General features: G+C 27.1%; 1 long non-coding RNA gene across 1 annotated transcript; it reads left to right on the top strand.

The window, feature by feature from the left end:
- The first annotated feature begins 3466 nt into the window (after positions 1-3466).
- LOC126837594 (uncharacterized) lies at positions 3467-5961 on the top strand. The gene is made up of 6 exons (XR_007685582.1): positions 3467-3622; positions 4101-4127; positions 4650-4679; positions 5169-5204; positions 5357-5383; positions 5719-5961. It is a non-coding gene; the product is annotated as an uncharacterized LOC126837594 (long non-coding RNA).
- Positions 5962-12924: the final 6963 nt, after the last annotated feature.

Below are 12924 nucleotides of genomic sequence, written 5' to 3'. Positions count from 1 at the left end.
AACTTATAATTTTAAGCTCAAGTCAATAACACCTAGTATATTTTTTTTAGCTGCTACAGAAGTATTACATTTTTAGATATTTGTACAACGTCAAAAAAATGTAGGGATTTAAACAACACGGATTTTTGTTACTAATGTATTCAAAAAAAATATCTCTATGGCGTTTTAGTATATGAGTACATACAAAAACAAAAAAACACAATTCGATAATATTGGGAATACATAACACATAATACATAATATTGGGAACAAAAAAACAGCTTATTGAGGCGCAGTAAAGGTGCAAACTATTGCGAAGAAAATGTTTATTAAAACTATTAGACCTTTCAAGGTGGTAGACTTAATTACTTTCTTTGCGACAGGAAAGATACTTAAGTTTTCATACATTGAGTTTTTAAAATGTGCCAAATAAATATAATGGATAAAAATAGTTAATGGAATTTTCTGGGCTCAAGACAGATATATGAGACAAATTTAAATATTTTGAGTTTGAGCTTGTGAAAACAAATTTATTAAGAACAAGTTGAAGTTAACTTAGGTTTTTTGGGTCTACATAAACTTTTTCGGTCCAGGAACAATATAACTTTAAATAGACATAACGTAACTTTGGTATGTTATTAATTGAGTTTTATTTGGCAATATCAAAATTAGTTGAGCCTTAGTCATCAGAACGTTACACATATCTGTTTTTTTCAATGCGGTGTACTTGTACATGGGTAACATACATATGTTTCTAGTTTAATACGAAAACACGTCATTATTTGAACAATACACGTGCAAGATATTTTTCTGCTAATGTACTAAAACTTAAAATGTACTTAGACTAAAAGGATTATTGCCCTTGGAATTTTAAATCTCAGTTCACCCCAAACTTGTTCCATCAATACGCCGAATTTGAAATTTTATAAAGATTTGAATTCCTGACGAGTCTCTTACCGACCGATCTCTCCATTTTATAGTAACTTTTATTTACAACTAACAAAAACTGCATGCATTTTTGTAACTGTTTATAAGCTAATAATTTGTAAAAATAAGAAGCTCTACAAAAAGACTATAGTAATAATTAAAGATAATTTTTTTGAAACAACAAAAACCTATCCGAATATCTAAACAAACAATTTGGATAAACGTCTCCTGGTAGTTTAGCTTCGAGAAGAGGAAAATTTGGCATTTGAAATACAATTTTAGATTAGATTTAGTTTGTAATTTTTGTTTATTCAAGATCCTTGAGATAGAGGATGTAGCTAATAAGGAAGTCTTCTATTAACTGTTGAAAATGTTTATGGTGCCCTTTGTTTAAGTTTAAATGTTTTTCTTTATTTAGTTTGTATTTCTCGATTTTAATGAGTGCTTATAGTACTTATAGTGGTAACTTTTCCACTTTTAACATAGTATAATACTTTTGGAGAACTTTTAACTTAATATTATACATTAGCAGGCATAAAATAAATTTCTATTAGTTGTCTCATTAAGGTAATCTTAATGAGAAAACGAATATAAAATTGTTATAATTTTACAGTTTTTTGGTCATCTTCAGAATTTTATTGGTCGTCAAAGAATACCAGTTGTAATATTTCCTTAGAATATTAACACTTTGTACGGCTTATTAATAAATCTTTAGATTATGGAAAATGATAAAATAAAAATTTAAAAACTTAAAACTCCCATTTAAATTAAACAAGTCAAAATTTTTATTTTCATTGAACAAAAAAATAATATAGGTACTTATTATTTTATTAATATAAATACTTTATATTTAATAGTTTCAACATGAGGCTGCATGTAATTTTGTTATATGTAAAGCATATCAGATCAGATATCTTAGCTGAGTGGTACTTTATTGGGCCAAAAGTTCTGGGTTAAACTATTATATAAAACTAATTAGGTATCTAGCTTAAATATAATGGAAAAAATAATATTAAAATACTATAGTTCAATATTATTTGTGTTTGAAGTACATCTAAACACTGATATATATATTTAATAGATCTGATAGATATATTTTTTGTTTATTCAAGTTGTTTAGGAAAATGTATTGGTTGGGTATTATAACTAATAAGTCTTGGATAATTAAATTAAAGATTTCATCTATAATTATTGTAAAATCAGGGTTCTATATTGCAAGAAAATAAATAGTTCAAACATTTTAAGTACGCAAATAATTAACGGAATACTTTCAAAAACAAGTTGTTTTCGAAAAAAACAATAGTAGTTTTTTTAATGTATAAACTTTTTAACAAACTTGAAAATGTATGATATCTTCAGTTCTTGGTCGTTAATTTCCATAACAACAGATGTTATGAAAAACAACTTTTTTTCGATATGAAAAATATAAAACTATTCAAATAGTTATAAAATACTGTATATTACAATGTAAGAAAATAAATCTATAGCTTTTGTGTAAACATAAGATAGAAATCAAATTTAAAATGTAAGTTGAATGCACAAAATATTAATGATTAAATATATAAAGGCACTATAATTGTATGACTTAAGGTGTAAAGTAGCATAGGTACATAGTATTAGTATGTTTTTTTTGTTAATATTATATCTATATAAAAATAATTTTAATGAAAACTGGGTTTCGATCAAAATCAAAATTACATTTTTTTTGTAAAATATAATATTGTTAAACGTATTAAACTTTAAAGATTTTTCATTTTTTTACATTGCTACAGTAATTTCAGGAAATTGGTTCAAACACTTAAATACACAAACGACAAAACCAAATATGAAAACAACTGATTTTTGCTAAAAAACAATTGCAAAAATGTATAGTCAGTCTTTGGGTGTAAAAAATCCAACGGCACAAAAAAAATATATATTTGTATAGACCAAGTTTGACGCAACCCTTAAATCAATATAAGATTCTAAAACAATAAGAAAATGTATAGAACTAGTTTCGTTATATTAAACTAGATTTTTGAACCAAAAACAATTGTGTGTTGTTTACACGTTTCATTCGTAACAATAGAACATGGAATGTACTTTATTCGGCCAAACATGTTTAACAAACAATGAACTCATACACAATAGCAATACATAAACCATTTAAATATTTACACTCCCTTCGCCTACAAATAAAGACAAACATTTTAGAATTTTGTGCAGCACAAATCGTGTATTTGTACATGAGTATCCTACAATTTTTTTAGCTTAATATTAAAACATGTTATTATTTGAACAATACACGCGCACGATATTTTCAACTATAAGGTCTTAAACATACAAAAAAATGTCATCACCCGTGATGGGGAGGGTAGGATGAGGAAAAAGTATTATTACTCATGTTATTCGATGCAAAACTTAAATAAATAAGATGCTAAAACAAAAAAAAAAACATAATTCTGCTAAACGTATTTAACAAACAATGAACTCATAAACAATAACAATACATAAATAATTACAAATTGTTCACTCCCTTCGCCTACAAAATAAGACAAACATATCTCTCTATATAATGTAAGCATCAAACGTACGGTTGCTCTAGTAAAGTATTCTAGATTCTTGGTGTTTAATTTTAATAACTTCTTCAATAAAATGAATTTTAAAAGTATAATTTATATTGTAGCCACCATATTATTAATAATGATGTCGGGTGTATCAGCTCCAGCTCCAATAGGTAAAAAAAACATTTTTAGAATATAATTTTTTATATTTTTTTTTCATATAGTATCTTCAGCCAACAAAATTATTTCGAATTCTGTGGTCGTTTTTACCAGTTTTTTCGACTTGTTTATGAAATTTTATCGCATAATTTACCTTTTTATACCTCATTTAAATTTTTTTTTTAGAGTTTTTATGGAGTTTCCAATTTGAAACTATGTACACACTATGTAAAATTTCCTCAGCTTTCTGTTTAAAATAGTAGAAACATTTTTAGATAATAATCAATTTTAATGACTTTCTGTTACGCGAAAAAAAAATTAATATTTTTTTCAGAAAGCTGATATAATTTTACGTAAATATCTGATTTGTAATAACTTAATTTTGATATACGAAGATACTATAAATAATAATCCAAAAAAAAAAAATGATTTCCTTCTATGTAATGCATTGGGATAAATTAAATATTTAAGCAATTTTTTTCGATATTTCAGCTCCTGACACGAAGGACCATGTTCCCCGTAAGTTTTTTAAACTGCTATAGCTTATATAAATTTCAAAAGTGAAAATGATTATCCATTTTTATTATTCGTTATTCAAATGACTGCAAGTTGGATAATAATATCAGTTTTTGTGTGCTTTACAAAGATACTAGTAGTTTTACAATTTATTTTCGAAAAGCTAAAAATAAGTATAAATTGTTATTAAACATTGTTGATAAATTAATGAAGATTATTATGTCCATAAACATATTATTATAAAAAATTGTATGTATAGTAGAAAAATTGTTTCAAAAATGCAGTTTGTGAAAATACAACTTTTCAAATAAATAACTAAATTTTAATGACTTTTTGTCACCCAAAAAATTAATCAGCATTTTTTGCCAGATTAATATTTATTTTTTGAATGTAGAAAAATATCTAGTTAAAAATCCTTTCAAAACGAATAAATATTAAAACAACTGTGTACTAGCCCTATAACAATGAGCCACATGATGCATTGGGATAAATCAAATGTTTAAGTAATTTTTTTCGATATTTCAGCTCTTGTTGATGTTGGAAACACTTTACCCAGTAAGTTTTTGAGACTACTATAACTTATATAAATTTCAAAAGGGACGTAAGTTTGTTGAATGTATGTTTATTATGTCCATAAACATATTATTTTATAAAACGGTATGTCTAATTGAAAAATTGTTTGAAAAATATAATTTGTAAAAATACAACTTTTTAGACAATAAACACAATTTTAATGACTTTCTGTTACGCGAAAAAAAATTAATATTTTTACAGAAAGCTGATATTATTTTACATACATATTATATTTATTATATAACCTTCAGATTTGTATGAAAATTTATATCAGTTACATCCTGCAAGAAAGCAAAAAAATATTTATTTTATGAATGTAGAAAAATACCTATGAAAACAATCCATTTAAAACGAATATATATATATATATATATTAAATATTAAAACAACTGTGTACTAGCCCTATAACAATGAGCCACATGATTCATTGGAATAAATTAAATATTTAAGTAATTTTTTTCGATATTTCAGCTATTCCAAATCCAGTTGCGCCCCTTGTCCCTGAAAGTAAGTCTTTTTTGAGACTGCTATAACTTATATAAATTTCAAAAGTAAAATTAAATACACTATAAATAATAATCCAAAAAAAAAAATTATTTCTTTCTATGTAATGCATTGGGATAAATTAAATATTTAAGCAATTTTTTTCGATATTTCAGCTCTTGACACGAAGGACCATGTTCCCCGTAAGTTTTTTAAACTGCTATAGCTTATATAAATTTCAAAAGTGAAAATGATTATCCATTTTTATTATTTGTTTTTCAAATGATCGTAAGTTGGAAGAAAATATCAGTTTTTGTGCTTTGCAATAATACTAGGAGTTTTTTAAATATTTTCAAAAAGCTGAAAAATTGTATAAAATGTTAAAAAAAAGTGTCAGAAAAAAACTAAAAACACATTAACGACCAAGACCAAAATAATGTACTTTATACATTTATATAGAAGCCTAACTTAATTTGAATTCAAAACCATGTGTAAGCTATAAATAAACCATGTTTTTACACAATATTTGTTTTTTTAGCTAAATAACGGTAGTTCAATTTACCAACAAAGCTGCAGTATCCAAGATCAGTTTCACATTTTGAAAATACATATGCTTATTAATACATGTATTTTGTAAAATCATCATCTTTATTTATCATAATTATTATGTTTCAACCTTTAGATTTTTCAAATAACAATGTATTCTAAAAACATATTCTGTTTTCTATCATATAAATTATATCATGTCTTATACCATATATTAATAAAAACAATATTCGTCGAATAAGTAAATTTGTATTTATTACCTTGTCTAATTTAACTATATGTTTTTACTATAATTAGTACAATTGTCGATAGTAATATAATAAAAATATTATAATTGCTTAACTTTTTAAATTATAACAAATATAAATATACAATACATTTTGATTATTTACTATCTATAATCTTTATGCTCTTGATTTAACCTGGAACCTTTTTAATACTTGAACAAGTATAATTTTCGATAGTAATAAAATATAAATATTATCTACAAAAAGTTTAGTCATGTTTTCTTGTAACGCTATTGCGGTGTATAATAATATAGGAGTAAACAACATTTATAATAACCTACATATGTTAAGGTATTTTTTAGTATGTATGTTTTTTAAAAGTATTATTATCATGTACTAAGTTCAGGAACAAATAATAACTACCTACAAAAGCTATGCATATTGTTAGCTACAAAAAAAAATATGTATTAAAAACATACTCCTATTATACAGTGTGATTTTTTTATCATAAGCCGCTCAATATCTCAGTTTTTCACAATTTTTTTTGTTTTTATCCTCCTCCCAACTTAGATTTTTTTAAAGGAATTTTTGAATCTTAAATGGTAACGTATATATTTCATGAAATTTTTAAACTGAGAATTATGTACTAAAAATGTTGACTGGTTGATAACCAGTTTTGGATTATTATTTTTAAAGTTATAAGAGTTTAAAAGTTATTACAGGAGGGGAAGTGCAGTGTAGTACTATTCCACCTACCCTAAACTTGAAACTTCAATAACTTCAAAAATAGTTATCCAAATTTATTTGTCGACTAGTCAACATTTTTAGTAGAATATTCTTTATTTAAAAAACTTAAAACGTTTCCATTTAATTTTCAAAAAATGCTATTAAAAAAACTAGTTTGGGGGGTCAGGTAGAAACATAATAGTTTGTGGAAAATCGAGATCACATTATATAAAAACACTATGAATAAAAAAAGATCCAAGTAGGTATTAATTAAACTCAGTGAGATATTGACTGGCCCAAGATAAAAAAAATCACCCTGTATATAATATGACCATTACATGCTTTTACTTCTGATTCATCCTTTTAATTTTTTTTATTTTAAAATGTCTATTGGTATATTGTTATATATGAAACAACTATTTAAATTCATTTTATATAATACATTTACAAGTATAAACATTTAGTGAATTTTGATTATTAACTATCTATACTACATAGAAAATATTGTTATTGTGTCATTTCATGCCTAATCACTTAACGTGTGTGCGAGTAGATTTTCTAAATTCATACATTGTATGCGGATTGAAGGTATGATAATTTGAAGTTCGTTGTAAGCTGGCTTTATACACTAATCTTTTAACAGTCCCTCCTATGCATTACATGGAGATTTAAATATTTAAAAATCAACAATAAGAAATGTATACATGGCTTTGTGCAGTTAAATTCTATTATATGGTATAACTTGTTGGGGTGGCACAAATAGAACAGAAATTGCTTCAATACACGCTGCCTAAAAATATTTTTAAAAAGGTATCGTACTCCTTTCCGTTAACACATCCTTCAGCGGAATTATTTAATTGTACAAATACATTATCTGTTTATAAGTTATATATTAGACAAGTTTTAATAAAATCTATACAGTGGCATAGATTAAACGATAAAGAACGTCTAGACAGGAGAACAGAAAAATTTACAAAAACACCATTTGCATCCCTTTCTAGCTCACTTTTCATAATTATAATAATATTTTGCTAAAAATCTGTAAAATTTGATACTTTTTCAAACAAGCAATCGATCTTGAGCCACACCGTAAATGGCGAAATAAATACCTGCAAATGTATTGTACATGAAAAGATTCATGATATTTAGTTAAAACTATTAATGCTATAAGTGTTAATTTTTTTAAAATGTATAGCGTGCCGCAATCCGGAATATGTCTGTAATAGGCAGATACCACCTCGACATAGAAATTAAATTATTAGTTGGTTATTATTCGCCATTAGTTGTATTATTTATGTGGGAAAATGAAAGAAAAAAAACCTTTTCAGTTGCACATCTAGCATGATCATAGAAAATACATGTATTATCAAGAGAGGGCGGCTAAAAAAAATTCTGGGGCAGGCTATAGCCCCTTTGGTAGTGTTGGACAAAATTGTTATTTAAATAAATAGCGGCTCTTGTATCATTACAATGATTTATTGAGTCGTGTTTTTCGATTAGAAGGCTATCTGCTAAATAACAAGGCAAATTTCGAGAGGCAGAGGCCTCCCAGTCTAAGACCTCAGTACAATCTAAGTTGTAACACACGAGCAGAATAATATTGTACACTTGCGTTGTTCAAATAATAACATGTTTTCGTGTTATTAACTAATAATATATGAAGGTTACCCGTGTACGAATTTTATCGGTTTGAAGAAAACAACAGGTAGTATGTAACCAGGACAAATTTTATAAAAGCGATACCGAATCATCCGATTTAATATACTATACATAGTATTATGCTTCTTGATGGGGTACTGTCATATAAACTTGTTTTTACTTAACACCAAAAATTATATTTCAACCCCCAGAACACAGATGTGTATAATATTCTGATAGCTAAGGCTTGACTACTTTTGTTCTTGTAAAATAAAACTCAATTAAATACATGACAAAGTTAAGTTACGCTCATATAATCAGGAACGGACAGTTTAAAACGCCTCGAAAGGCATATCTTACAACTTCGACATGTTTTCAATAATTTTTTTTTTACTTTTCACTTTTAAGGTTAATTCACAAACAATATTATCCCTCCCCTCTCACAATCTAAACAATATAAACATTCCAAAGGGTAGAATACATGAGAAACAGACGGGAACCCATCCTGATTTTGGAGTATTTATATCTTTACAATAAGATTTCAAATTGTGGCTATTCCCTTCCCGAAACTAACGATATTCACTTACTACTACTACTTCTACTACTACTACTACTACTACTACTACTACTACTACTACTACTTACAACTACTTCTCACTTATATATAAAACTTTCTTAGTGTGCTGATTTATACTCTGATTGGTTTGGACTGTACTTGTTTGAATCTACTGTCCATCTATTAAATACCACTGTGAACTATCAAAAAAACTAAGTTGTGGGGGGGGGGGGGTAAAAACAGTTTTTTTTGGAAAATTGAGATCACATTATATAAAAACAATATGTAAAAAAAAAATTTAATTTATTATTAAACCCTATGAGATATTGAGTGGTTCATCATAATGATATCATACTGTAATTATGTGTGTGTGTGTAAAAAAAAAGGTAAAACATCCATAATTCCCCAGAAAAATTAAAATCTCCAAAAAAAGGAAAAATCCCCAAACTTGGCAACACAGTAATTCTAAGAGTGGTTTACCCTATGGGAACGATGGAAGGAACTAGTTCATTTCTTCAAGCTTGGAACGGGAAAGGACTAGTTTCTTTTTCGAAGGAAATTTTCAAGCACTGATACAGTGCAACCACATCTTAGAATAAGACAGTCTCGCATTCACTTGAAGAACTGTAAAAAGCCATAAACCTAACTTTTCGGTTGAAAAGTGTTCAGAAATATTTGAAAATGTCTAATGCTTTTAAGTACATAAGTTGTTAGTTTCACATGCGTCGTTAAAGAACCCTATATCCTAATATCTCAGTTTTAAACTTCGGATAGACTTTTCACAAAACTATAAATTTTTAGCCGTGGCGGTCATGTTCTAAGGGTGCGTTAAGTACTAACAGCATGTATTTTGAATAATTATAATTTCTAAAATAAGAGTAGGTGATCAGATTATGATTCGTTAGTGTCATTTTTATATTATCTACATAATGTACCACAATTATTAGCATGTGACTGCAGAGAAGTGGAACAGTCTATGAACCACATTGTGGGTATGCCCAAGAGTCTATTTGAACAAGGGATTATAGGAAATCACCGGGTTACCAAAGAGGCAATAGAATGCTTAAGTGAGCTTGACTTGGACTTATAAATGACTAATATTATTTTATTATACGTTGATTTATTTTACACTAAAAACAATGTATGTAAAATGATTATGATCTGTTTTATTATTTGTTACAGTTTGAAATGTAATAGTGTATTATGTGTTTGTTGTTCATGCCATGCGAAATAAATAAATAATAATTCCTGTAGCCCTGTGGGGAGGGCTACAGGAATTATTATTCCTCCCCACTATGCCACGACCTAACTGTACTGGCTTTGTTTTTTTGGAAAAAAAATTAACGAGTAGACCGATTATTTCCTGACGTGTACGGATTTCTTTCTAAACCAGAGGCCCAAATTTGGATTTCCTAACTATAATGTGTAAGGTTTTATTTTATGCTCTGAATTTTCGTTGTATGAAATGCGCTAGCGTATTACAAAAAAAACGATAAAGCGCGTAAACAACGACGGTTAGTAATATTTGGTTTGGGCTTATTTACCTTAAATTCGTAATGGTATGCAAAAACATTGAGTAATACACTTGGAAAATCGTCATGGTGGTAGATTTGCACAAATTGTTCGTACTATTAAATGCGTTAGTATGTAAAAGACCTTAAGTTTTATTATGTTAAACATATTCGATATAGACACAAATGTGTTGTATACCTTTAGGCAGAAGATACAGACATGAGAAAATGATTTTTTTTGTATCTAGACTAAATTTTACGAGTAAAACGATTATTTTTTTCGACGTGTAGAGAATTCTTTAACCAGAGGCCCAAATTTAGGTTTCCAAATGATAATGTGTTAGATTTTATTTAATTCATTGAACTTTTGTTGTATGAAATACTCAGATTTTATGTACTCTTTAATGTATTAGATATAAAAGATGTTAAAGTTATTGTGTGCAAAAACACAATACATTTTTATTTTTCATTGCTTTTAGTGTCTTATTTTTTTAGTTTCGTGTCAATAAGAATAACAAAACATGAGTAATTTACCACAAAAAACACTTCTCTAAATAAATACACACCCACATTATACTCCATTTAGGTTATGTTATCTCTAACATCAAATCTCTACAAAACCATTAAGATGAATGATCTATTAGAAATATAAACTATGAACCCCTAACCCAAACTTGCACAGTCATTTAATTATGGTAGAACAATTAGGAATGAACTTAAAAGAAAAAATAAATAGAATAGATTAGATAAAAAAAAAAACAACTTTATGAATTCGGTAATTATTTATTATATTGGTAGACATGTCATAAAACAGAAATAAACATGTAATATTATGAACTAACAAAAAAATGTGTAATGTGGAATATGTTATTAAAAAAATCCACCGACGGTTCTTTCCCCGTCAGCTTAATGTATAATATTTTACAATGTTCAGATGTACTAATGAATATAAAGGTATTAATAAGATAAATAATAATTTATTATGTAATGAACATAATACAGATGGCACTGTTTTTTCAGAACATTATGTTACATTATAGGTGGAGTTTGCGGATGTCCACGTCGTATTAGTTGCTTGAGGAATTGGACATTATCTGTCCTGCATCCCATTTGGGCATAATTTTTATCCGTTAAGATGCATGAACAGTCAATGCCAACTTTTTTTATGTATGATGCTGGAGATTGTGTACTATGGTATAATGCTAGCAAACGACACTTGAGTAATAAAGAGGCACCATCATCTCTATCCTGCTATACTATTACAATATCCATAATATCTAAATTTTGTAACAAACAAATCAATCATCAAATCATCAATTATCTTATATCACATAATATACGTTCAAAAGCACTTGTTTTCTTAAAAAGCAATAATGCTCATTTTATGTAAAAACTTAAGCTGTATAATACCAACATGTATTTGTCATTGTTTACATTGCAACAGTCATTGTCTAAATTATGGTATTTTATGTACGTAAACGTATCCTTGGGTTTTGTACACCATAAATAATAGTGTATTCAAAATTAAAATTCAATTATATTTAAAATATTAGAGACACGGGCCCTCATGGGATCTAAACCTTGATCTATTATGATAGCGTAAAATTGTGATAATATTTTAGGGAAGATCAAAACCCATATATTCTGGATTATGTTATTATGGTTTTATACTTGGTTTTGTATCAATATTCATAAATCAATTAAAAATTAGAAAAAAAAACCGTTATTTTTTTATATTTTTCCTTAATGGTGAATTTATAAAATATTATATTGATGCAGTAGATAGTAAGTATGATTTTAACAGGCAAATCCAACACGATATTTTATTCCTTTTAAATTAGGTCAATTGTATTATACATTTTTAAACCATATTTTTTCTTGTAGCTAACATGTAAAGTTTTTGTAGGTTGTACAAATATGCGTTTTATTGCGTTTTTTTGGTTCATTATTTGTTCTTGAACTGAGTAGATGATAATAATACTTCAACAAAACATACCTTAACATACGTAGGCTATTGTAAATTATGTCAACTTCTATATTAATACATACCACAATAGAGTTACAAGAAAAACACGACTAAACTTCTTGTAGATAATATATATTGTATTGTATTATTACCGAAAACAAGTTGTTTTTTTAAACGTATTCTGTGTTGTAAACAAAATAAAAATACTTAATACATTTTGCATGGGAGCTGTAAAATTAAACAACCATTTAAAATCAATAGATCTTGGAACGAGGGGAAGGGTGATAATCACTCTCTGTCATGGTCAAAATTATAACCTATCTCTTAAAAGGATTTTAATTACTACATACTGGGTCTATAGACCACACATTTCTGACTACGTTACTTGATACGACTTATGTGTTATGGATAGTAACAATTGTTTATATTTTATGCAACAATACGTCCTATAATAAATATGTATCGTCTGTTCCATTTATCAAAATCAACTAGTAAATGACTACCTTAAAGTCTAATTTTCTGACCTTAAGTTTCTATATACGCGCAAAAAAGTTATACACAGAGCTTTTGAATC

This window comes from Adelges cooleyi, unplaced genomic scaffold (genome assembly GCF_023614345.1).
Source record: "Adelges cooleyi isolate 19-005CV unplaced genomic scaffold, UGA_ACOO_1.1 ACOO_flye_CR_arks_rails_tigmint_CR_PRNA_257, whole genome shotgun sequence".
In the NCBI taxonomy this organism is placed as follows: Eukaryota; Metazoa; Arthropoda; class Insecta; order Hemiptera; family Adelgidae; genus Adelges; species Adelges cooleyi.
This window is presented reverse-complemented; position numbering and strand designations above follow the sequence as displayed.